Source organism: Kogia breviceps, chromosome 13 (assembly GCF_026419965.1).
Source record: "Kogia breviceps isolate mKogBre1 chromosome 13, mKogBre1 haplotype 1, whole genome shotgun sequence".
Taxonomy (NCBI): domain Eukaryota; kingdom Metazoa; phylum Chordata; class Mammalia; order Artiodactyla; family Physeteridae; genus Kogia; species Kogia breviceps.
The window spans coordinates 7,883,950-7,911,096 of NC_081322.1; the positions used below are offsets into that span (position 1 = coordinate 7,883,950).

The 27,147-nt window shown below is 35.7% G+C and overlaps 1 long non-coding RNA gene across 4 annotated transcripts in view; it reads right to left on the bottom strand.

The window, feature by feature from the left end:
- The window catches only part of LOC131740255 (uncharacterized), a 91,763-nt gene that overhangs the window by 52,566 nt on the left and 12,050 nt on the right, over positions 1-27,147 (bottom strand). For all 4 annotated transcript variants that reach the window (XR_009330866.2, XR_010836142.1, XR_010836144.1 and 1 more), the window contains 3 exons: positions 22,989-23,024; positions 14,416-14,472; positions 6,856-6,917 (listed from right to left, as the gene is read on the bottom strand). This is a non-coding gene — a long non-coding RNA (uncharacterized lncRNA). The remainder of the gene's footprint in view (positions 1-6,855; positions 6,918-14,415; positions 14,473-22,988; positions 23,025-27,147) is intronic.

A 27,147-nucleotide genomic window follows, 5' to 3' on the forward strand; every position in this document is an offset into this window, starting at 1 on the left:
TTGCTAGGAATTCTGTAACTTGAAGATTAATATTCTGGTCTACATTTGAACTTAAGGTCAACTGATTGCTACATCATTTCAGTATCACAGAAGACTTTTAAAGACAAATTTTATGTTTAAAAAATATATTCAATGTTAATGAAATATCAAATATTATCTAATAAAATAAAAACAACTCAGCCATGAAATATCAACATTTTGAAAAAAAGAGAAACTAAATATTTAAGCAGAATGCTTGCATTTCTTTTTTTCAGAAACAAATTGAAATATCTTCATTTTTAAAAATCATTCACGCTCAGTCTCTTACCCAGAGTTTCAAATTTTACCATTTTGAAACACAATATTTTAACCATTCAACTATGTGTTTCACTGTTTTTTTTATTAGCCTTTCAGACATGTTTTTCCTCTTTCGTGCAAGCACATAGAGGAACTAGAGGAAATTAGTAATGTCCATTGTATAAAAACTAGGCTCAAATGTCTATTTGGAGGCTGACAGGAAATGCCAAAGAAAGCTCTTGATCAACGTCATGTTGTTAGTGTTTTGTCTTCTCATCCAAGGTCTGAAATTATGGAATCTCCCTTTCAAGAGTTGAGGTGAAATTTTATAATTCATTTTTTTAATTTCTTACAAACTGAAAATTAGAAACATTGAGAGGGGTAAAAAAGTAAGCTAACTTCTTTTTCCCCAAGCGTGCCTACATTTACCAGTTGAAAAGTAAGTGAAAATGTGGCCAATTGAGTGTTTTACAAGCAGAAAGAGGCACCTTTTCAAAACATAAATCAACTTTGAAACTTTCAATAGCTTCTAATTACTCTTGAGATAAAGACCAAAATCCTAACCAAATGACCAAAAGCCAACAAGGCTCCTCTCCTTTAGCCTCAAGCTCCCTCAGCCCAAGAGCTTTCCCTGGGCAAGTTGATGCGTCTGCCTGGACCAGACTTCACTGGCCTCTGCACTCACTGTCAGAATGAACTCAGCCACCACTTCCTCACAACAGCCTTTCCTATCCCCCACTGATGAAATCAAACTCCCCATTATAAGCTCTTGCAGCATCCTTTAACTTTCCTTTGGAGCACTTATTACCATAGCAATGTACATAATTTGTGTCATCCTTTGACTAAGGCTAATCTCCCCAACCAGACTGTAAATTCCTTGGGGGCAGGGACAATGCCTGGCTTTGTTCACTCTTGGGTCTGTAACATCTAACACAGTTCCTGGCACATAGTAAATAAATACTTTTGGATGAATAAATCAGTGATATAGACCTGGATTTGAATCTTAACTCTACCATATTTTAGATGCATGATCTTAATCAAGTTTCTAAAGAAATTTCTAAGCCGCATGGTCCCCTTTTATAAAAGTGGGACAATAAAACACAATTTATTCCTTGTTGAGAACCTGAAAGATATATATGTAATGACATAGTTTGTGTTGGCTTCAACAGCATGTATTTCCATACCTTCTACTTCTCCTTCTCTTAGGAGAGAATAATGAGGAAAAGTTAATCTCTTGGCAAAGTTGTTTATTAAATAAAAGATCAACACTTGGTGATAGCATATGCAAGTGTATGCACACTTTTGCCTATCTGATTCCAAATATTTAAAAACCTAATCAAATACTCAGTGGAAGTTGTTTTATTCTTCAAATCTTTTGACAACTTCATTTCACTAATTTTTGCTTTGGATTGCAATGGTCAAACTCTGCTCAAAATTCAGAACAAAGCTATCTAAAAACAGATACATACTTCTTTCTCTCCATTACCCCAAAGTGCTCAACTCCTCCAGAACCCATCTCCACATTCTTCTGCTCCAGGTCAATAGTGGGAATCTAGGGAAGGCTTACGCTAAGGCTATGATTCTCATCTCTGTGCAAACCCATATATTTGGGGGATTCTTGGGCTGGTATATTTTGTGTGTAATTTACACATATATGAAGTCAAATCACTATCTTTTACTATAATGTTTGTTTGTCTTTATTAGAACCAACTGTCTTAGTAGTTTTAAAAAATGTGTGGAACTTATTTAACATCTTTTTGAAAAAAAGTAAGTAAGAAAACAAACTTTCAAAGGCCACTGGAGAATATGCTGGATTAGTTAAATGTACCAGCCAGCCAGTGTGGCAAAAATGTAGGAATTAAGTGAAGTAAGAGTTTATATACATATATACATATATATATATATATAGCATCTAATAATAATAGGGTCAAACTAACCTGGTTTGGTAAGCTTTATGGTTTAGTTCTCTTTCCAAGTCCAGTAATAGGGTCAAACTAACCTGGTTTGGTAAGCTTTATGGTTTAGTTCTCTTTCCAAGTCCAGTAATAGGGTCAAACTAACCTGGTTTGGTAAGCTTTATGGTTTAGTTCTCTTTCCAAGTCCACCTGGATATGATAGAATGTGAATACTTTCTTTTTTAATCATTGAGCATATTTGCAGCTATCATTATATGTGGGTCAGCATCTCTCTATGTCTTTCAATAGCTATTCCTCTTCTAGGGCTTCATGAAAAGATCAAGCCATTACAGTTGTGCTACTCACTCACTTTTTCTTTTTTAAAATATTATTGAAATATAGTTGATTTACAATGTTGTGTTAGTTTCAGATGTACAGCAAAGTGATTCAATGTATATATATGTGTACATTTTTAGGTTTTTTGCCATTATAGGCTGTTACAAGATATTGAATATAGTTCCCTGTGTTATATAGTAGGTCTTTAGTGGTTATCTTCTTTACATATAGTACTGTGAATATTTAATACCAAACTCCTAATTTATTCCTCCACCTCCTCTCCCCTTTGGTAACCATAAGTTTGTTCTCTATCTCTGTGAGTCTATTTCTGTTTTGTAAATAAGTTCACTTGTATCATTTTTATTAGATTCCACACATAAGCAACATCATATATTTGTCTTTCTCTGTCTGGCTTACTTCACTTAGTATGATGAGTTCTAGGTTCATCCATGTTGCTGCAAATGGTATTGTTGCATTCTTTTTCATGGCTGAGTAATATTCTACTATGTATATATACCACATATTCTTCAGTCATTCATCTGTCAATGGACACTTAGATTGCTTCCGTGTCTTGGCTATTGTAAATAATGTTGTTATGAACATTGGGCTGCATCTATCTTTTCAAATTAGCATTTTCTTTAGATATATGCCCAGGAGTGTGATCAATGGATCATATGGTAACTCTATTTGTAGTTTTCTTCAGGAACCTCCATACTGTTCTCCATAGTGCCTGTACCAATTTACTGCTCCCAACAGTAAAGGAAGATTCCATTTTCTCCATACCCCCTTCAGCATTTATTATTTGTAGACTCTTTGATGATGGCCACTCTGATCAGTGAGTTTTTATTTACATTTCTCTAATAGTTAGTGATGTTGAGCATTTTTTTCATGTGCCTATTGGCCATCTGTATGTCTTCTTTGGGGAAATGTTTATTTAGATCACCTGCCCATTTTTTTGATTTGGTTGTTTGTTTGATATTGGGCTGTATAAGCTGTATGTATATTTTTGAAATTAATCTCTTGTCAGTTATATGGTTTCATCATATTCGGTGGTAAAAAGCTGAAAGCATTTCCTGTAATCTCAGGAATAAGACAAGGATGCCCACTCTAGCCACTTTTATTCAACATAGTTTTGGTAGTCCTAGCCAGAGCAATCAGAGAAGAAAAAGAAATAAAAGGAATACAAACTGGAAAAGAAGAAGTTAAACTGTCACTGTTTGCAGATGACATGATACTATACATAGAAAGTCCTAAAGATGCTACCAGAAAACTACTAGACCTCATCAATGAATTTGGTATACAAAATTAATACAGAGAAATCTCTTACATTCTTATACACTAACAAAAGACCAGAAAGAGAAATTAAGGTAACAATCTCATTTACCTTTGCATCAAAAATAATAAAAAAATACTGAGGAATAAACCTACCTAAAGAGGCAAAAGACTGTACTCTGATGAAAACTATTAGACACTGATGAAAGAAATCAAAGTTGACACAAACAAATGGACATATTGTGGTTTTGGATTGGAAGAATCAATATTGTTAAAATGACTGTACTACCCAAGGCCATTTATAGATTCAATGCAATCCCTATCAAATTACCAATGGCATCTTTCAAAGAACTATAACAAAAAATCTTAAAATTTGTATGGAGACACAAAAGACCCCAAATAGCCAAAGCAATCTTGAGAAAAAAAAAAAAAAAAAGGAGCTGGAGGACTTAGGCTCCCTGACTTCAGACTATAATTCAAAGCTCTAGTCATTGAAACAGTATGGTACTGGCACAAAAAAAGAAATATAGATCAAAGTAACTGAATAGAAAGCACAGAAATAAACCCATGCAATTATGGTCAATTAATCTACAACAAAAGAGGCAAGAATATACAATGGAGACAAGACAGTCTCTTCAACAAGTAGACCTGGAAAACTGGACTGCTACATATAAAAGAATGAAATTAGAACATTCTCTAATACCATATACAAAAATAAACTCAAAATGTATTAAAGACCTAAATGTAAGACTGGACACTATAAAACTTCTAGAAGAAAACATGGGCAGAACACTCTGACATAAATTGCAACAAGTTCTTTTGTATCTGTCTCCTAGAGTAATAGAAATAAAAACAAAAATAAACTAATGGAACCTAATTAAACTTAAAAGTTTGCACAGCAAAGGAAACCATAGACAAAATGAGAAGACAACCCACAGAAAGGAAGACAATATTTGCAAAGGATACTCACTCACTTTAACCTGTCAGCTTTTTTACTATTGACCCACTTCTGCATTTGCCTGTGGTTAAACAAAGTCCTGCTATTTCTCTAATTCTAAGCACTCTTTCAGTGGGTTTGCGTGCTCAGTCCTTTAAAGTGCTCCACTTACTTCTCTCTGAAATAAGTTGAGCATTGGCAGCCCAAGATCATCTCCTTAGAATGTGGAGCTCTCTGCCATCTTCTATTGCTCACGCCCCCGTGCAGTTAGATTAGGCTACTTAACTGTAATTCCAAGAAACATACCTTTGTTGACTCTGGCCCACTATATCAGTTAGACTTATACTGATTATAAATAATAGAACCAAAAATGGAACATGCAAAAGTTAAAGCAAATAAATAAATAAATTAATTAAATATATATATATATATATATATATATATATATATATATAGAGAGAGAGAGAGAGAGAGAGAGAGAGAGAGAGGGAGAGAGAGAGAGAGGGAGGGTGTGTCTCATAGAATCCAAGGGCAGAAATGTGAATGGGCCAGTCCCTAGTCCACATGGTCAAAAATAAAGTAGCTCTTTATATCCTTTCCCAAGAGACAGGTCTAGACTGATACCAGGATCTTATACTCTCAATTCAGGATTCCCAAAGAAAGAGCTCTGATTGGCCCAGCTGATGTTATGTGCCTACACCTGAGCCAAGTAGCAGTGAGAAAGTGTTTAGGGTGAGACTGCCAGTGGTTGTCAGAGAAACTCAATTGTGGCTGAGGGCATGCAATTAAATGGGGACCTTTATGAGTTAGGCAATTCTTGCCACTTACCATCAAGCTAAATCCTACAAACTGCCCAAGCTCTACCTCCTTTTAAACAACCTTCACCAGTTTGGTTCACAGCATCAGGCTCCCAAGACTGTTCTCAGGGGAACACAGATGCAAGAACATTCCTGGAGGCTGTGGAGTGCTGGAAAATCCATACAGTGGGCTCTCTTTCCCCAGTATCAACACCTCCCACTCCAAATACTAGGGTGAAATAAATACCAGGGGCAAGTTCAAACGGAGAAGACAAGTTTAAAAGAGCATCCAAGATTCCTAAAACGATTATGTGACAAAAAAAAAATTTCAAAATGGTCAGCATAATTAATTAAATATATATAACAGATTTTCATATAATTTTTATCTATCAAACTTTAAAACATATTACACAATCGTGTAATTCCACTGTTCCTGTGGGTGCAGGAATGGGCCAGTTTATTCTTTGCTCACATATTACTTTTTGAGTGACATTTTAACAATATCAATGTCTAGTCTATGAACCAGCGAATCCCAGTTTGTGGTTACTGAGGGCTACCTGGAGATTACTGCCTTTTCTGAACTCCAACAGAAGTTATTGTCAGTGTTCTTTATTAAAACATCACATATCCCCTTATGATCTATCTTTTATTAATGTTTTGCTGGATTACTTAACTTGTAATTCATACTTTTTCTTTCTTGTTCCTGAATATTTACTCCAACACACCTCAATTTTTAGTGCCCACCATTTAAATATTATTTTATAATTCCCATTTTTATTCCTCCTTGATCCATGATTTAATTAGAAATTTCTAGTGCTTGATGAATACAGAATGTGTGATATCAATGTACTGGAACATGATTCTGTATATGACAAATTTTTGTAAGTGTTCTGTGAGGTTCTAATTTGATGGAAAGTCCAATTAAGAAGACTCATAAAGTTATGTCTTTTTCTCTCTTGCAATATGGGACTTATTGGACTTTGCCTGGTCATGCAATCTGTTCCCTTGAGAGGCATAAAAATTTGTAAACATTGTCTGTCAAATCAGAAAAGGCCATTGTCATTTTCTTCCTCTCTCATATGCTTGCAAGACTAATAAAAGCCTATGACTCAGCCATATTCAAATAAATAATTTGAATCTTTTCTCATTTACATTAATTCTATAACTATATTCTCCTCAAAAGTAAGCCTGAAACTGAGTACACTTTTCCTTTGCATTTCACCACAATGTTGATATCCCTAGGAATTTAATAATAAATGAAAATTAAAGGATTGTGAATTGTGTTGATTTAGACATTCAGTGCTCTGTGTGCTTAATAACTTTTATCAGTTCGATTACTCACCATAGCTTCTTGCATCTCATTCCTTTCTTGTGGATGAAATTTTCTTTTTGTAGGTGTTCCTACTAAAGAGAAAATTTGTAGAGAATTAACTTCCCAAGTTTTTCTATATATAAAAAGTCCCTTGTTTTATCCTCACCTCTGAATGCTGGCTTGGTTGGGTATAGAATTATAGTTTAAATTCCTTTTCTTTTATTTTTTTAAAAGTTAGAATCCATTGTCTTCTGTAGCTGTTGAGAAAACTGATTTTAACCTGTATTTGTACCTTTGGAGTAATTTCTCTTTCTCAGTCCCTCTCTCTATCATAGGTTCGAGTATTTTCTCTATCTTTGATGTCATGTTCCACTCAGTGTTTTTTTCATTGTTGTTTCTGTTCATTATCTTTGCTTATTTTTCAAACTATGCTATTGGCAGGATATTTGTCTTTCTTCATTTCTGGGAAATTTTAGGCTTTATATCTTCATCTGGGAAGTTCCAGCTATCCTTTCTATTCTCTCCTGCTGGAACAAAAGTTGGCAATTTCAGATTTGAATTTCCGTATCATTTGATATGTCTTTTATCCTTTCAAAACTTTATTTCTCTGTTCTACTTTTGAAGAATTCCTTGCCTCTATTTTCTAGCTCATTAATTCAATCTTCAGATGTATTCATTCAGCTTTTCAGACCATTTTTAGTTTTTATGTCAATAATGGTATTTTTATTTCCTAAATCTATGATTAATTTATTTCTGTAACTTCTTTTCCTGTTTCATAAATGCTATATTTTGCCTTTTGTATCTGAGAATATTAAATACATTTTTTTTAGTGTTCTGGTTTCTCTATTAACTCTTCCCTGAGGTATATGTAATTTTGTGTGTGTATAAGTTCTTTGCTGACTTTTTTCTCTCTTGCATATGGGTTAGGCTCTTAAAAGATTGGGGATATTATTGATCCTAGTCAAAACTGTTTAACTTGAATCTAGTCAAGGCTTTAGATCTAATTTCTACTTTACAGAAAATATAGGGAATAGAAGAAGAAGCTAAATACTATCTCCAAGGAAGCAATCAGCCACCTCCAGGAGGTAGAAATTCTATAGCAGGCAGAGTACCTCTCTATCTAGTCGTCTGAGTTTGGCTGATCACAGTTCCCTTGGGCATCACTAGCCACACTGGGTACTACTGTCTACCTTCCTCAGACACTGCTTCTGCCTGAAGATAGACAGCTCCATTGCTGATGCCTGGTTCTTGGGGGATCGGAAAGGAATCCACAGGGGTCAGAACACTTCCCTCTGGGGGGTGTGAATTCTGACTAGAATACATCTCTGCTCCTCCTACCTATCTCAATGTGGCCTTTTTTTTACATCCTTATTTGTAGAAAATACATTTTGCTAGTCTTAAGGTTGTTTTCAGAAGTAGTTGTTCTATATAGTTTTAGTTTTGGTGTACTTGTGGGAGGCGGTAAGCTTAGGATCTTCCTACTCTGCCATCATGATCCAGCTGTCTAGTTCTGATGTATTTAAGAAATTCATTTTAAAACACATATAAATAATAATTTATGAAACACAAAATCTTGATATTTTTACTGAATGTGCATAAGCTTTTTTAGATTAAAATATTTATATTAAAATTTACATGTAATTTTAGTAGAAAAAATAAACTTTAACTTTCTTGGCTTTTGATACAAGTAATCTCTTTACAATGAATTTAATGTGAAGTATTTAGAAAGAAACAATCTTCAACAATTATACCAATTCAGTTTTAAAACTGATCATGTATGAATAAATCACTTTTCCTCAATGTGAATTCCCTTTATTAGTTAGTTTTAATATAAATTTTATAGAATAGTTTATCTTAATTATTAAGACATTCTAATATATGAAATTTACATTGCAGTTTAATTTTATAACTTATTAATAAAGAATATCATAAAAATTATGTAATTGATTTTAGAAATTCAGTAATCCTTATGCCCTATGGGCATCTTTTTAAAACAAGACGTCTAATTCTATTCTTATAAAGTTCCTAGTTTTTACTACAGTAAATTTCTAAAACTGATTCTTTAACATAATTTTTTTCCATAGAATCAGTATTATTACTGGAATTATTGTTTCTGACTGTAGACATGCCATGAAATAATTTTTTAAAATGCATATTTATGATAGTCATATAGTGAAACAGAAAATTGATAATATGTTTTTATATATTTTAAAGTTCCAAATTATGCACCATTTTTGTTGGATGGTCATTAATGTATGTACATGTGGAAAGGGATATAAGTTACAGAGCTGCAAGAATTCTCACAGTATGTAGAGAAAAACTCTCTTCTAACCACATTTTCCCTGAAACTAATTTCTAGTAATAATAGCAATTAAACTTTTTATTTTATTTATTTTTTTGTGGTACACAGGCCTCTCACTGTTGCGGCCTCTCCCATTGCAGAGCACAAGCTCCAGATGCGCAGGCCCAGCGGCCATGGCTCATGGGCCCAGCTGCTCCACGGCATGTGGGATCCTCCCAGACCAGGGCACAAACCCCAGACACTGGTGTCTGGGGGCAGACACCAGAAGCAAGAGGAAATATAACTGTGCAACCTGCAGAAATGAGACCTCAAACACAGTAAGTTAGACAAAATGAGAAGACAGAGAAATATCTTGCAGGCAAAGGAGCAAGATAAAAACCCACAAGACCTAATAGATGAAGAGGAAATAGGAAAACTACCTGAAAAAGAATTGAGAGTAATGACAGTAAAGATGATCCAAAATCTTGGAAATAGAATGGAGAAAATACAAGAAACATTTAAAAAGGACCTAGAATAACTAAATAAAAAACAAACTGTGATGAACAATGCAATAACTGAAATTAAAAGTACACTATAAGAAATCAATAGCAGAATAATTGAGGCAGAAGAACGGATAAGTGAGCTGGAAGATAGAATGGTGGAAATAACAGCCATGGAGCAGAATAAAGAGAAAAGAATGAAAAGAATAGAGGACAGTCTCAGAGACTTCTGGAAAATATTAAACTCACAAACATTTGAATGTTAGGGGTCCCAGAAGAAGAAGAGAAAGAGAAAGGGTCTGAGAATACATGAAGAGAGTATAGTTGAAAACTTCCCAACATGGGAAAGTAAATAGTCAATCAAGTCCAGTAAGCACAGAAAGTCCCATACAGGGTAAAACCAAGGAGAAACATGCCAAGACACATATTAATCAAATTTTAAAAATTAAATACAAGGAAAAATATTAAAAACAGCATGGGAAAAGCAACAAATAACATACAAGGGAATCCCCCTACGGTTATCAGCTGAACTTTAAGCAGAAACTCTGCAGGTCAGAAGGGATTGGCAGGATATACCTAAAGTGATTAAAGGGGAAAACCTACAACCAAGATTACTCTACCCAGCAATGATCTCATTCAGATTTAATGAGGAAATCAAAAGCTTTAGAGAAAAGCAAAAACTAAGAGATTTTAGCACCACCAGACCAGCTTTACTACAAATTCTAAAAGAACTTCTCTAGGCAGGAAACACAAGAGAAGAAAAAGACCTATAAAAACAAACCCAAAACAATTAAGAAAATGGTAATAGGAACATACATATCAATAAAGACCTTAAATGTAAATGGATTAAATGCTCCAACCAAGAGACACAGACTGGCTGAATAGATATAAAAACAAGACCCATACATATGCTGTCTACAAGAGACCCACTTCAGACCCTGGGACACATACAGACTGATAATGAGGGGATGGAAAGATATTCCATGAAAATGGAAATCAAAAGACACCTGGAGTAGCAATCCTCATATCAGACAAAATAGACTTTAAAATAAAGACTGTCACAAGAGATAAGGGAGGACACTACATAATGATCAAGGGATCAATCCAAGAAGAAGATATAACAATTGTAAATATTTATGCACCCAACATAGGAACACCTCAAGACATAAGGCAAATGCTAACAGCCAGAAAAGGGGAAATAAACAGTAACACAAAAATAGTGGGGGACTTTAACACCACACTTACACCAATGGATAGATGGTCCAGATAGAATATTAATAAGGAAACACAAGCCTTAAATGACACGTAAGACCAGGTAGATGTAACTGATATTTATATGACAATCCATCCAAAAGTGGCAGAATACAGTTTCTTCTCAAGTGCACATGGAACATTCTCCAGAAAAGATCACATGCTGGGTCACAAAGTGAGCTTAGGTAAATTTAAGAAAGTTGAATCGTATCAAGCAACTTTCCTGACCACAATGCTATGAGATTAGAAATCAATTACAGGGGGAAAAGAACTATAAAAAACACAAATACATGGAGACTAAACAATATGCTACTAAATAACCAAGAGATCACTGAAGAAATCAAAGAGGAAATCAAAAAATACCTAGAAACAAATGACAATGAAAACATGACAACCCAAAACCTATGGGATGAAGCAAAAGCAGTCCTAAGAGGGATGTTCATAGCAATAAAATCCTACCTCAAGACACAAAAAATCTCAAATAAACAAGCTATCTTTACACCTAAAACAACTGGAAAAGAAGAACAAAGAAAACCCAAAGTTAGTAGAAGGAAATAAATCATAAAGATCAAGGCAGAAATAAGTGAAATAGAAATAAAAAATAAAAACCAATAGCAAATATCAATAAAAATAAAAGCTGTTTCTTTGAGAAGACAAACAAAATTGATGAAACTTTAGCCAGAGTCATCAAGAAAAAAAGGAAGAGGACTCAAATCGATAAAATTAGAAATGAAAAACAAGTTACAACTGACACTACAGAAATACAAAGGATCACAAGAGACTACTACAAGCAACTCTATGCCAATAAAATGGACAACCTGGAGGCAACAGACAAAGTCTTAGAGAAGCACAACCATCCAAGACTGAACCAGGAAGAAATAGAAAATATGAACAGACCAATCACAAGCACTGAAATGGAAACTGTGATTCAAAATCTTCCAACAAACAAAAGCCCAGGACCAGATGGCTTCACAGGCAAATTCTATCAAATGTTTAGAGACGAGCTAACACCTATCTTTCTCCAACTCTTCCAAAAAATTACAGAAGAAGGAAAACTCCCAAACTCATTCTATGAGGCCACCATCACCCTGACACCAAAACTAGACAAGGATATCACAATAAAAGAAAATTACAGGCCAATATCACTGTTGAATATAGATGCAAAAATCCTCTAGCAAACAGAATCCAACAACATATTAAAAGGATCATACACCATGATCAGTGGAATTTATCCCAGGGATGTAAGGATTCTCCAATATATGCAAATCAATCAATGTGATATACCATATTAACAAATTGAAGAATAAAAACCATATGATCATCTCAATAGATGCAGAAAAGGCTTTTGACAAAATTCAACACCCATTTATGATAAAAAACACTCCAGAAAGTGGGCATAGAGAGAACCTACCTCAACATAATAAAGGCCATATACAACAAACCCACAGCAAAAATTATTCTCAGTGGTGAAAAACTGAAAGCTCTTCCTCTAAGGTCAGGAAGAAGACAAGTGTCTTCTTGTCTCAAGTGAGACAAATGCTCACTCTTGACACTATTATCAACATAGTTTTGGAAGTCCTAGCCATGGCAATCAGAGAAGAAAAAGAAATAAAAGGAATCCAAATTGGAAAAGAAGAAGTAAAACTGTCATTCTTTGCAGATGACATGATACTATACATAGAAAATCCTAAAGATGTCACCAGAAAACTTCTAAAGCTAATCAGTGAATTTAGTAAACTTGCAGGATACAAAATTAGTACATAGAAATCGCTTGCATTTCTATATACTAGCAACAAATGATCAGAAAGAGAAATTAAGGAAACAATCCCATTTACCACTGCAATAAAAAGAATAAAATACCTAGGAATAAACCTACCTGGAGAGGCAAAAGACCTGTATACAGAAAACTATAAGATACTGATGAAAGAAATCAAAGATGACACAGACAGAGGGAGAGATATACCATGTTCTTGGATTAGAAGAGTCAGTGTTGTGAAAATGACTATACCACTCAAAGCAATCTACAGATTCAGTGCAATCCCTATCAAATTACTAATGACATTTTTCACAGAACTAGAGCAAAAAATTTTACAATTTATATGGAAACAAAAAGACCTCGAATAGCAAAAGCAATCTTGAGGGAAAAAAATGGAGCTGGAGGAATCATGCTTCCTGACTTCAGACTATACTACAAAGCTACAGTAATCAAGCCAGATGGTACTGCACAAAAACAGAAATATCAGTTAAAGGAATAGGATAGAAAGCCCAGAGATAAGCCCACATATTTTGGTCACCTAACCTATGATAAAGGAGGCCAGAATATACAATGGAACAAAGGTAGCCTCTTCAATAAGAGGTGCTGGGAAAACTGGACAGCTACATGTAAAAGAATGAAATTAGAACACTCCTTAACACCATACACAAAAGTAAACTCCAAATGGATTAAAGATCTGAATATAAGGCCAGACACTATAAAACTCTTAGAGGAAAACATAAGCAAAACACTCTTTGACATAAATTGCAGCAAAAAAATTTTTGACCCACCTCCTAGAGTAATGAGAATAAAAACAGAAATAAACAAATGGGACCTAATAAAACTTAAAAGCTTTTGCACAGCAAAGTAAACCCTAAACAAGACGAAAAGACAATCCTCAGAATGGGAGAAAATATTTGCAAATGAAGCAACTGACAAAGGATTAATCTCTAAAATATACAAGCAGCTCATGGAGTTCAATATCAAAACAACAAATAACTCAATCAAAGAAACAAATATCAGAAAATGGGCAGAAGATCTAAATAGACATTTCTCCAAAGAAGACATACAGATGGCCAAAAAACACATGAAAACTTGCTCAAGATCACTAATTTTTAGAGAAATGCAAATCAAAACTATTGATACAATAAGCTATCACCTCACACTGGTCAGAATGGCCATCATCAAAAAATCTACAAACAATAAACGGTGGAGAGGGTGTGGAGAAAATGGAACCCTCCTACACTGTTGGTGGGAATGTGAATTGGTAGAGCCACCATGAAGAACAGTATGAAGATTCCTTAAAAACTCAAAATAGAACTACCATATGACCCAGAAATTCTACTCCTGGGCATATACCCAGAGAAAACCATGGTTAGAAAGACACACCCCAATGTTCATTGCAGCACTATTTATAATAGCCAGGACATGGAATCAACCTAAATGTCCATCAACAGAGGAATGTATAAAGAAGATATGGTACATATATACAATGGAATATTATTCAGCCATAAAAAGGAATGAAATTGGATCATTTGTAGAGACATGGATGGACCTAGAGACTGTCATACAGAGAGAAGTATGTCAGAAAGAGAAAAACAAATACCGTATATTAATGCATATATGTGGAACCTGAAAAAATTGGTGTAGATGATCTTATTTACAATGCAGAAATAGAGACACAGATGTAGAGAATAAATGTATAGATACCAAGGGGGAAATGGGGTGGAATGAATTGGGAAATTGGGATTGCTTATATACACTACTGGTACTATGTATAAAATAGATAATAAATGAGAACTTACTGTATAGTGCAGGGAACTCTACTCAATCCTCTGTGGTGACGTAAATGAGAAGGAAATCTAAAAAAGGGATATACATATAGCTGATTCACTTTGCTGTGCAGTATAAATTAACACAATATTGTAAAGCAACTATATTCCAATGTAAAAGAAATATTGAAGAAAAAAATGTTTAATCAAAAATAAAAATCATATGATCATCGCAACAGACACCGAAGCAGTTTTTGACAAAATTTAACATCCATTTATAATAAAATCTTTCCACAAAGTGGGTATAGAGAGAACATGCCTCAACATAAATAAAGGACATATATGTCAAGCACACAGCTAATATCATACTCAAAATGGTGAAAACCTAAAAGGATTTTCTCTATAATCAGGAACAAGACAAGGATTTCCACTCTTCCCAATTTTATTCAACATAGTATTGGGAGTCTTAGCCATAGAAATAAGATTAGAAAAATAAATAAAAGGAATCCAAACTGGAAAGGAAGAAGTAAAACTCTCACTGTTTGCAGATGTCATGATACTATATATAGAAAATCTTAAAGACACCACAAAAAATTATAGAACCAATAAATGAACTCAGTAAAGTTGCAGGATACAAAAGTAATATACAGAAATCTGTTGCATTTCTATACACTAACAAAGAACTATCAGAAAGAAAAATTTTTTAATCTCATTTAAAATTGCATTGAAAAGAATAAAATACCCAGGAATAAATCTAACTAAGGAAGTAAAAGATCTGTACTCAGAAAACTGTAAGACATTGAAGATGATACAAACAAATGTAAATATATACCATGTTCATTGACTGGAAGAATTAATATTATTTAAATTACAATATCACCCAAGGCAATCTACAGATTCAATGCAATCCCTTTCAAAATACTAGTGACATTTTTCTACAAAGCAAATAACCCTAAAATTTATATGGAAACACAAGATACCCTGAATAGTCAAAGCAATCTTGAGAAAGAAGAACAGGCTGGAGGTATCACACTCTGTGTTTTCAAACTCTATTATATAGCTACAGTAATCAAAACAGTATGGTGCTTGTACAAAAACACATAGATCAATGGAACAGAATAGAGAGCCCAGAAATGAATCCACACTTATATAAGCAATTAATCTATGACAAAGGAGGCAAGAATATTCAATGGAGGAAAGAGAGCCTCTTCAATAAATAATGTTGAGAAAACTGGGCAATTGCATATGAAAGAATAAAACTGAATTACTTTCTCACACCATATACAAGAATAAACTGAAAATGAACTAATAATTTAAATGTAAGACCTGAAGCCATAAAACTAGAGGGACATAGACAGTACTCTTTTTTACATTAGCCTAAGCAATATTTTTTTGATATGTGTCCTCAGGCAAGGGAAACAAAAGCAAATATAAGCAAGTGAGACTACATCAAACTAAAAAGCTTTTGCACAACAAAGAAAACTATCAACAAAACAAAAAGGCTGCCTCCTGAATGGGAGAAGATATTTGCAAATAATACATTGCTAAGAGGTTAATATCTAAAATATACAAAGAACTCATACAACTCAATATCAAAAAAAACCCCACAAACAACCCAATTAAAAAATGGGCAGAGGTCCTGAATAGACATTTTTCCAAAGAAGACAGGCACATGAAAAAGATGCTCAATATCATTAATCATCAAGGAAATTCAAATCAAAACCACAATGAAATTAGCACCTCACTCCTGTCAGAATGGCTATTATCAAAGACAACAAATAACAAGTGTTGGTGAGGATGTGGAGAAAGGGGAATCCTTGTGCACTGTTGGTAGGAATGTAAATTGGTGCAGTCAGTATAGGAAATAGCATGATGATTCCTCAAAAAATTAAAAATCTCACTGCCATATGATCCAGCAATTCCACTTCTGGGTATTTATCCAAAGAAATGAAAACACTAATTCAAAAGATATATGCATCTCTATATTCCTGAACTGTTATTTACAATATCCAAGATATGGAAGTAATCTAGGTGTCCATCAATAGATGAATGGATAAAGAAGAAGTGGTATATATATAATGGAATATTCCTTAGCCATAAAAAAGAATGAAATCTTGCCATTTGAGATGACCTGGATGGTCATAAAGGGTATTACACAGATGATATGTCAGACAGACAAAGACAGATACTGTTTAACTTCATTTATATGTGGAATCTAAAAACAAAACAAATGAACAAACACAACAAAACAGATGCAGACTCACAGAAACAGAGAACAAACTGGTGGCTGCCAGAGTGGTGGAGGGCAAAGGGTTGGGTAAAATAAGTGAACAGGATAAAGAGGTATGAACTTCCTTTTATAAAATAAATAAGTCACAGGGATGTAATACAGAGGGGATATAGTCTATAATATTGTAATAACTTTTTATGGTGACAGAAGTTTACTAGACTTATCATAGTGATAATTTTGTAATTATTTAAATATCAAATCATTATGTTGTACACCTGAAACTAATAGAATATTGTACATCAACTGCACTTAATAAAAGAAAAAGAAAAAAATAAGAACTCTTGCTTCTTTTTTTTAAAGAAATGAAATTTAGTTCTAATTTTAAATATATCAGTAAAAGAAAACTAATGTGTTTGAAAAAAATTTGGGGTGACTATATAACCTCTTGACCTAAAACATTTTATTATTCATGTAACTAAAATAACTTTATTTGACAATGAAATCAGGAGAATTTAGCTGTTAGTTACAGCAGATCCACTAAATGTCTGTATGATCTTGTAAAACTCACAATCCCTCTGGACAACATATTCTAAACTTTTCTTTTTTTGTATTTATTTATTTATTCATTTTACTTATACTCTCTGATATTTGATAGTGCAAGAAACAATGCTGGAAATAGTCAAGGCAGAATCACTGCCCTCACCCCGTGCATGAAACCAAGCTGTGCACCTGACATAAAAGGGCTCAAGAGCAAATGCAGAGGCTAATCATTTGCTTTATTCACCTCTAAATCCACAGGTTCACTTTCAAACTCATTCTAATTTGTATATCTTGTGAATGGAATGTCATTCCATTTTAGAATGTTGAATTAATTTTAGCTGCATTCATACACACATATTTCAACTTTATTGAGGAGAATTTTTACTTGACTCAGAACAGATCTCATTTTCATTGTTAGCGATTTCCCATAAGTTCTTTTCATTTTACTAGGGAAATAATTAAGTGTATAATTTATTGTACTGTTGTGGATTAGGTCAGCATTTGGCATTCTTCAGCCCCTTTCAACATTTATTTCAAAGTCCCTTATTTTCCCATGTGTGTAGTGCATGTGTACATGTATAAGTTCTTTCTCTTTTCTAAAATTAGTTAAAGGCATAAAAAATACAGGATAAAGATCATGATACAGACATATAAATCTGTGTTATGGAATATTTATTGTTTAAGCTGAAATTTTAAAAAAGAGAATTTTTATATTTTTTATGTGTTTAGAATATCATTGGGAGTGTGAATTAGCATTTCAAAAGCACTTTAATAAAATTTAATGGAAACTAGGTATGAAAATGTACTATACTTTGACTTTTAGAAACACAATTGTAGGTATATGCTGCTCCCAAATCCTAATGAATACAAATTGTTAGGAAAAAAATCATAAAAGTCGAAATTGTAGCACATTAAAGGCACTTTCTATCCGCTTTATACCTATTCACTTATTCTAAAAATATGTGTTAAGAACCTATTGCCCAAAGATAGTGTAGGTAATACAAAGATTACACACAAGGCCTCTATACCCCAAAAGTTTACTATATAGTTGGGGAGATTTAGCATTTGAATATAGAAATTTGCACATACCAGTGAGGAAATCGTAAGTGAAAATGGTATCAATTGGCCTCAAGGACCTCTTTCCAACTTTAAGATATAAAATAGCAAGAGTTCACTCCTTAATCTATATAAATAAATATATATGGAAATATTCATTGAGTATGGTAGACAACTATGCAACCAAAACTGTTTATAGCCATAAACAGAGCAGACAAAATTTTTATTATCAAGGCACTTACACTCAAAGGGAATACGCAGGCAGTAAATAATAAAAATGAATATACAGTCAGTTGGTGTTTAGTGTTATAAGGAGGAAAGTAAAGATAGAAGATAAGAAGGGATTGTGCTGGTCTGGGAGCAGGGATGGGGGCAAATTTCACTTTTAAGCAGAGTGGTCATGGAAAGGCCTCATTGAGAAGGTGACATCTGGGCACATACTTGAGAGATAAGAGAGTGAGTCCTGCAGATAGCTGGTACCAGTCTGCGGCCCCAAGGGTTGGGACCTCTGGTCTAAAGGATACCCAGATAGCTGGTAAAACATTATTTCTGGGTGTGTCTGTAAGGTGCCTCTGGAAGAGATTAGAATTTGAATCAGCAGACAGAGTAAAGATTGCCCTCACCAATGGGAGTGGGTGTGAGCCAACCTGTTTAGGGCCTGAAGAGAACAAAATGGCGGAGGAAGGGCAAATTCACTCTCTCTGCTTGAGCTGAGATAGCCATCTTCTCCTGCATTGGTGTTCCTTGTTCTTGGGCTTTTAGATTCATATCGGGACTTATACCAATCAGTCTGATTCTCAGACCTTCCACCAAGTCTGATTCTCAGACCTTCCAAATTGAACTGAATTACACCACTAGCCTTCCTTGCAGACAACAGATCCTTGGAATTTTTGGTCTCTGTAACCATGTAAGCCAATTCCTACAAAAAATCTCCCCTTATCTAAATCTATACTTATTTTATTAGTTCTGTTTCTCTGGAGAACTCTGACTAATCTATGGTGATAGAAATGAGACAGTGTTTCTCTTTGGGAGGTGAGAGGCAAGGAGTTGAATCAACGTGGGAAGATTTCTGGGTGATAGGAATGTTCTACAACTTGTATTAGGTGACAGTTACATGGGTTACTCAATTTTCAAAACTCATCAAATTGAACACTTAAGGTCTATGTATTTTATCTTCAGTAAATTAGATATTAATATAAAACATTTAAAACATTGACCTTCTTTCCATTGAAGGAATGCAAGGCAAATAGGTGGAGTTATAAGGAAAGCAACTTCAGGGCAATATAAGGAAACTCTTTCTAAACTTCAGGGTTTTCAATCATGTGATAAGCTATTTCACCAAAAAGTAAATTAATTGTATTTGGAAACATTCATACAAAGGCAGAATGGCCTACTGTTAGAAGTTGTCTAGTACAAACACCCAATATAAATATTCCCCCTAAAGCATTTTAACCCTTTTCATCAATCAGTGGCTATGATAACCTAAGTTAACAGGTTTTATTGAATTTAGTCCATTCTTCATTTTTCATTTCTATCTTCTACGTCTAACAGTGTTTGAGAATGTTGAAGTAGCAGGAACAGCAAACAGATTAAAGTTTATGATCCAGTTTTATAAGATTAGTAGTGCTTAGACTACTGTGTTGAGATGGACTCTGAAGCCAAATCCACAGCTCAGCAAGAGGGAGTATTGTCATTGTTTAATGATATCTGACATGGGTACAAGAGGGGAGGGAGTGACATAAGTACCAGGCATTTGCCATCACAGAGTTATAAGAAATAAATGGATTTGTAAATTCGATTAAAATGATGACTGAGAGATTCACAGATATAAATTAGTAGAGAAACAACAAGGAAGAGAAAAAAAAGTATGAGAGAAAGATTAGTATCTTAACACACAAACTTTTCTTTTTGGCTAATGTTTTATTTTCATAGTTGCCATATTTGGACAATCTAGGATCTTCAAACACTATAATTAAATTGATTTGGGTGTGACAGCTAAACATAACCAGATTAAAATGGCCTGGGTTTTCAATTAATAAACATTAAAATATGGTAGTGGTACTCTTCTACAGTCAGATGTACAAAGATGTCAGATAAAGATTTACATAAGAGTAAATCTAGTAGCGACCAAGTTGGACTTACAGGATTGGAGATATACTTAGGAGCTTTGTAAGGCATAGCTTTTCCCACCCCTGCCTTATACAGATCTGAAACGACCACACACTTTAAATACGTAATGGGTAACTTCCAGCTGAAAACAATCTTAGCCCTGCTCCTCCAGGCTCAGTCAGGTCAGTTCTTTGAAAGAAGCTGTCCCCAAATGTGAACGAAGCTCCAACTGGAGCTTCAAATGTGGTAATACACAAGATGAACATCTGAACAAGGCAATCACCAAATGAGGAGCTTGACTAAATTGGCTGAGGATGTTTCCTGCTCTGATCATGCTTTGGCAGATAGAACAAAGAGAGACCAAGAAAGAATCCCAAAGGCTAGAATACAAGAGGATTGGTGTGGAGTTGTGGGATCTGCCTTCCATCTGTGTAGGTCCCTGGACAGTTCCTTTAATCTCATCGTATTTGAATTTACCATAAATATAGCTAAGACTCTGCATACCTTCTAAGATGTTTTCCAGAAATTATTACAGGCAAAATTATAAAGGTTAAACAGAGAAAAAAAGCACCTATATTGGGACATTCTCTTCTGTAACAACTTAGATTTATTCCTTCCTATTTTCTCTTCAGTCAGCATGCAGAGTCACATACAGGCAATTTCATATGGATGAAAGCTTTCATGGAGTGAAGAATGACGGACAGTCAAAGCTCAGGGGCCAAGGCACTTTCATGACAAAGGGCAGCCTCAGACCAAATCCATTTACTCAATGTTTTATTTCTTACCATTGACTCCTAAGTTAGGGATTTAGTGAGCACCCCAAAGCAGAGAAGCAGCCATGTTAGGAACCAGCCTTAGTTTAAATGAGTGAGTATTGGAATATTTAGGAATAACCAACATGAAAGCTGGACAGAAAACAAAAAAAAAGTTTCACACTTTTAGACCATTTAGAATTAGAGCATGAGGGATTAATACTGTAATTAATTAATGAAGGCCTTCCTTTTCTACTAGTCTGAGGGTTCCTTGAGGCTGGATGCCACACCAATCTTGTTCCTCTGGGTTTCCTCTGTCCTAGCACAGTGTCATAAGATACAGCTCCAGCTGGGAGAAACTTCAAGAGGGAAGCATTCAAGAGGCTCAGTTTGGGCCAGAGACAAACCAAGGTCATATGAGAGAATCATCACAAAAGAGATATGACCCAGAAACTAGGAAGTGTCAGCAGACACAGGGGTAGCAGGAGGTATCATTCTGTGCACTGAATGAGCGGCAGATATATCAGAGAAGATGCTAAGACTGGAGGCAGAGGCAAATGCAGATCAGAGCACCTCAGCTCAGAAGTTAAAGGGAAAGTGCTTTGATCAGGGTCTTAGAGAGGAGCTGTTTTGCAGCACTAGCCTAGCTTCCCAGTCCAAGTCTTCCTGCTTCTAAAGGGGCTTATGTTTTCTATAGGGTAATTTAAACAATTTCAGTTAAACCAAAAGAAGAGGAAGAAGAAGGAGGAGGAGGGGGAGGAGGGGAAGGGGAAGCAGCAGCTAAATGATCTATCACAGCTGGACAGGGTGTGGTCAGCCAGGAGAATGCAAAACTAAGCAGTAATCCAACGAGAGGTATAACACCAAAAGAATCCTTGATCAAAGTACAGCTTGGAGGCTCCAGGCTGTTGGAAGATCCTGACACCACTAATCTTGAATGCAGTGTCCTCTCCTGAACTTTTCATTGTTTTGCCCAACAGTTGCAAATCACAGTTTTAGAAGTAGCGATAATGTGGCAAAGTTATGAGCTATTGTTGTTACGTAATGGAAAAATCATTTTTTAAAACCTTGGAAAAACTAGTGTTTTGATTTTTGAAAATGTTTGCTTTAAACATATATTAATTTTAATATGAAATTAAACTTTTTAATATAAAGTTAAACTTTCACTCCCTAAATTTATGAAAAGCAACTAATTTCTTTTGGTGGTTCTTGTAGTCAAAAAAGTAAATCTACACATCCTGTACTATATTGAATAAGTAGGGAATGTGTTTGCTGGGTTCCAATCAAAATCTTTTGACTTTTTCTCCTCTAAATAAATAGCTACTATTAATAATTCAGTCCCCCAAATCCGAGAAAAAACATAAAATTAAGCCCCTCTTCAATTACTTTAAATGATGTAACCAGGCCATGACTTGGCTATGATTCATTCCATGAGTATAATCGCTTGAGAACTGCTTGTTTCTCATCACCATTTGGCCTTAAGAGGGATCGTGGGTGTCTTCTACAGGAGACAGTAGATCAATGGCCAAAAGCCAATGGAGACAAAGAGATGTTGTGGTTACCAAGTTGGAGAAGGAATACATGAATTTTACTCCAAAGCCTCTTATCCGAAGTGCTATAAAGAGAAAGTTCATGCCTGATCCTCTACCTTCAGCTTGATGGAAAATATTCAGATGCGTTTGTCTGAACTCATCATAGAACCTTAGCAAGTTGGTCTTTCCAATAAATATAGGCCAAAAAAGAGCATAAATATAAACCCCTTCTGTACAGTAATCCCCACCAACCTCAATATGCACATTCTTAGAAACGTGTGTGAAAAATTGAAGCAAATCTTACACGTAAACAAAAATTTACATTCCACTAAAATATGGGGGTGTTAACAAGAAAGAATGAGTATGTACTTTGCTGAGCAAGCTCACCTCAGGTAATGTCAGGTATGTGCTCTTCTCCGAAACCTAAAAGACCAAGGGACAGATATTGTTGTTTCATTACAAGAAAAAGGAAAGGGGATGCATTGAGTGTGTTTCTATACAAATCTCGAAACCAAAAATCTCCTTATAAATAGAAAATGAAAGGACTTTATTTTAAACACTCTGGAACTAGAATCTGTCCATTCATCATGGACCTTGAAGATGTGAGAGCTCCTGACCACTTCCCAGAATGCAGATTTCCTGATATAAATAGTCCTGCAGATTGCAAAGCTGTAGTCACTGGTGTATATGTAGATGTGTGGTAGGCAAATTCTAAGTTAAGTCCTCTTTGATTGTGAACAGAACCTGTGAAAGGGATGAGATATCACTCCTGTGATCATGTTAACATGATGCTGCCAAAGGAGATTATGCAGGCGAGCATGACCTAATCACATGATCCTTTTAAAAGCAGAGTTCTCTCCAACTTGCGGCAGAGGGGAAAGTCAGAGATTTGAATCACCATTGTTGACTTGAAGATAGAGGATGCCACATAGCATGGCCTCACAGTAGCCTCTAGAAGCTGATAGTCATGCCCCACTGACAGCTAGCAGACAACGGAGCTCAGTTCTACACCCACAGGAAATGAATTCTGCCTGCAACCAATGAACTTGGTAGAGATCCCAAGCCTCAAACGAGAGCAGCCCTGAACAACACTTTGATTTCAGCCCAGTGAGACCCTGAGAGATACTAGTTGCACCGTGACCAGACTCCTGACCTACACAACTGTGAGACAATAAATGGGTGTTGTTTTAAGCCACTAAATTTGTCATACCCTGTTCTACAGAAATAGAAAATTCTTACAAATTGATAGCTGTGCTTGATGGATCAGTTATGACTAATCTGAGAAAAAGTCTTCTTATACAGTCGATGTAAATTATCTAAGAGTCTTCCAACTCTGAGATTCTGGTTTTTTAATAACAACCTTCTCTGATAATGTATCATGTTAGCCTCTTGTTTAAAAATAACCCCTTGAATTGAACAGATGTCATACTTCTTTTGTATCTGTGAGATGTTTCTCCATAGAAACTGTTTAAAATAAAATCCAGAAAAGATATTTCAGAATTTTTTTTTTTTTTTTTTTTTTGGTAAACAGAGTTTCTTTGTATTATTACACCATAGGGGGGTTGTATTAAATTTTAGCAAATTTACTGCCGCCAGCCGCGGCGGGTCCTCAAAGTGCAGCAACGATCGACGAGAGGGGGTAGGGAACTGAACGCACCAAGGTATGGGATCAGAAGGGCACAAGCAACTGACGCTTGCAAGGCAAGTTTAATAACAAAGCCTAGCCGTATATATACCCCTAAAGCAGGGAATTTGCTTCGTCACGCCTTATCAGCATCAGCTGGTTGGTTGGCTGCTCGGCTTAGTCACACCTTATCAGCATCAGCTGGTTGGTTGGCTGCTCGGCTTCTCCCTCAAAAGCACCAATTTCCCCTCCAGGGTTGCTTTTCCTAGCTTTAGGGAACAACCAGGGACTCCCAGTAACTGAGCAGGTCCCTGGAGCGATCTGGCCAAAGGCCATCTCCCTTTTTACGTTCATCACATAAAGTCCAGGATGCAGACCAAGGAGAGTACGATCGGGCCCTGAGGCTTATGAGGGTCTTAATGGTGCCTTCCTCAGAGGGCAATGCTCGCCACATTTCCCCCTCTTTTATTTTTTAAAGCTTGATAATGCAATATCAACCCATACACCTCCTGACGAAGAGCAGCGAGGCGGCAAGCAATAAAGCGTAATAAACAAGGTAATGCAATTAACATCAACAATACACATGACCCCACGGTAATCAATCCTGTGAGTCCATTTTGAAACCAATGCATTGCGTTTAACCATTGAAGCTGATCCAAGAGTCCTTGAATTAATTGCTGGGGCCCGTCTTCTTGTAGATGAGCTTCTTGAATTGCTTGTATTTCCGCATTAATTTTTTTGTATGTCTAAACTAATGTGTCCATCAGTCCATACACTTAAAAAGTGCATTTTTACTTTGTTCCAATCCCAGTCAGTTTCATTATAAGCGTGTTGAGTCACACAAATCCAAGTATATTTAGCATGGCAAATCAAACGCATTTTCAATTTTAAAGCCATAATTTGGTCTCCTAAACCTATGAGAGCATTTTTTTAACTCATCAACCTCAGTTTTTAGTTGAGTATCAATATGACTTTGTAATGCTAATGCAATACTGGTATTTTTAGACAATTGAGTAACATAATGTGCTTGTTGTACAGTTTTACTTAATGCTAAACCGGCGGAAGCGGCTGTGGCTGTTAAAGCGGCTAAGGCTAATATGCTACATATTAATATTCCAATGAATCGTTTAGGTCTTTTTAAAGCTTCAGATAATTCTAGCCAAGCTTGCATGCTAGTACTATGATACCATGGTTCAGAAATATTTACAGGCAGCATTACATAGGAAGGTTGTTTTAACATCATAACAGAAAAATTTCCTTTCATAGGCAGAATGCAAGTACTAAAAATACAATTCTGACAAGTTATATTATATCCTAAGGAACCAGAAGTAAACTCAATCTGTAAGTCTCCTATTAGCAAGGCATATGAGGGTGTAACACAAGTAATAACCGGTTGATAAGAATAAGACAATGCAAACTTCCCCAAATCCCAGTGCTTATAAAAAACCAAACTATTATTAGTAACAGAAACTGAAGAAATTAAAATGGTACCATTATTATAATTTAAGGTGCACCAGATTTGAGAACTCAAAATCAGATTGGGGAAAATCAGAAGGAAAAAAGGAGGGAAACTTCAAACTTGTAACAGCTTTAACTACCTTTAAACTATGGCCGGCCAGTAAAGTCCCTTGTCCTCCTACATATACTTCAACACAAAGATAGTATCTTTGACTTTGCAGCTTCTATTAGAGCTCCACTTTCAGCTTTATGATTAGACCCATCTTTGTTGCTGTAATTACCAGTCTCATTCTTTCCATTTTTGTTATTGTTGCCCTGTGAAATCATTTTTTCTACAACAGCAAGAAGATGTAAAGCTTTCTCAGCTTGGTAGGTTAATATATACAGGTCTACGAGCAAAAAACACACTGCTTGGGCAAATTTTTCTTCAAAAGGTTCTATGAACTGATAAAGTTTTTCACCAAAGGATATGGCTTCTGTATACTGTCGGACATGATACAGGATGACTGCTTGATTGTAATACAACATACTGTTTTCAAGATCATCTAGTCCATCCATTTCTTCAACAGCCCAGTGCACCTGATTCTTCAATTGGTTAAGTGTCTGTCTTAAACTATCTGTTGTTGTCTGGTTACTTTTGAAAAACTCAGCTACTGCCGTATTCAAAATTATTTTATAATCGTCTTTGTTTATATCTTGTAGGCAGGCAAGATGTTGCAGACAGACATCATAATTTCCAGCTGTGAAAGCCTGGAGAGCACTGGTGGACAACTCCTTCTCTTGATCAGTAATCTCAGGTCGCTCCTTGGATACTTTTTGTCCCATATTTTTTTACTTCTGACTATTGCCCCGAGTTACTATCAACTTTACTATGTGGCCACACTTTCACTTGTAACTCCGGGGATTCACCTACCGAGATTCAGACGTCCCTCTCGTCCGGTCCCTGCTCGGGCACCACTTGCCGCCGGCCGCGGCGGGTCCTCAAAGTGCAGCAACCATCGACGAGAGGGGGTAGGGAACTGAACGCACCAAGGCATGGGATCAGAAAGGCACAGACAACTGACGGTTGCAAGGCAAGCTTAACGACAAAGCGTAGCCGTATATATACCCCTAAAGCAGGGAATTTGCTTAGTCACGCCTTATCGGCATCAGCTCGCTGATTGGCTTCTCGGCTTAGTCACGCCTTATCGGCATCAGCTGGTTGATTGGCTTCTCGGCTTAGTCACCCCTTATCGGCATCAGCTGGTTGGTTGGCTTCTCGGCTTCTCCCTCAAAGGCACCAATTTCCCCTCCAGGGTTGCTTTTCCTAGCTTTAGGGAACAACCAGGGACTCCCAGTAACTGAGCAGGTCCCTGGGGCGATCTGGCCAAAGGCCATCTCCTTTTTTACGTTCACACCATAAAGTCCAGGATGCACACCAAGGAGAGTACAGTCGGGCCCCGAGGCTTATGAGGATCTTAATGG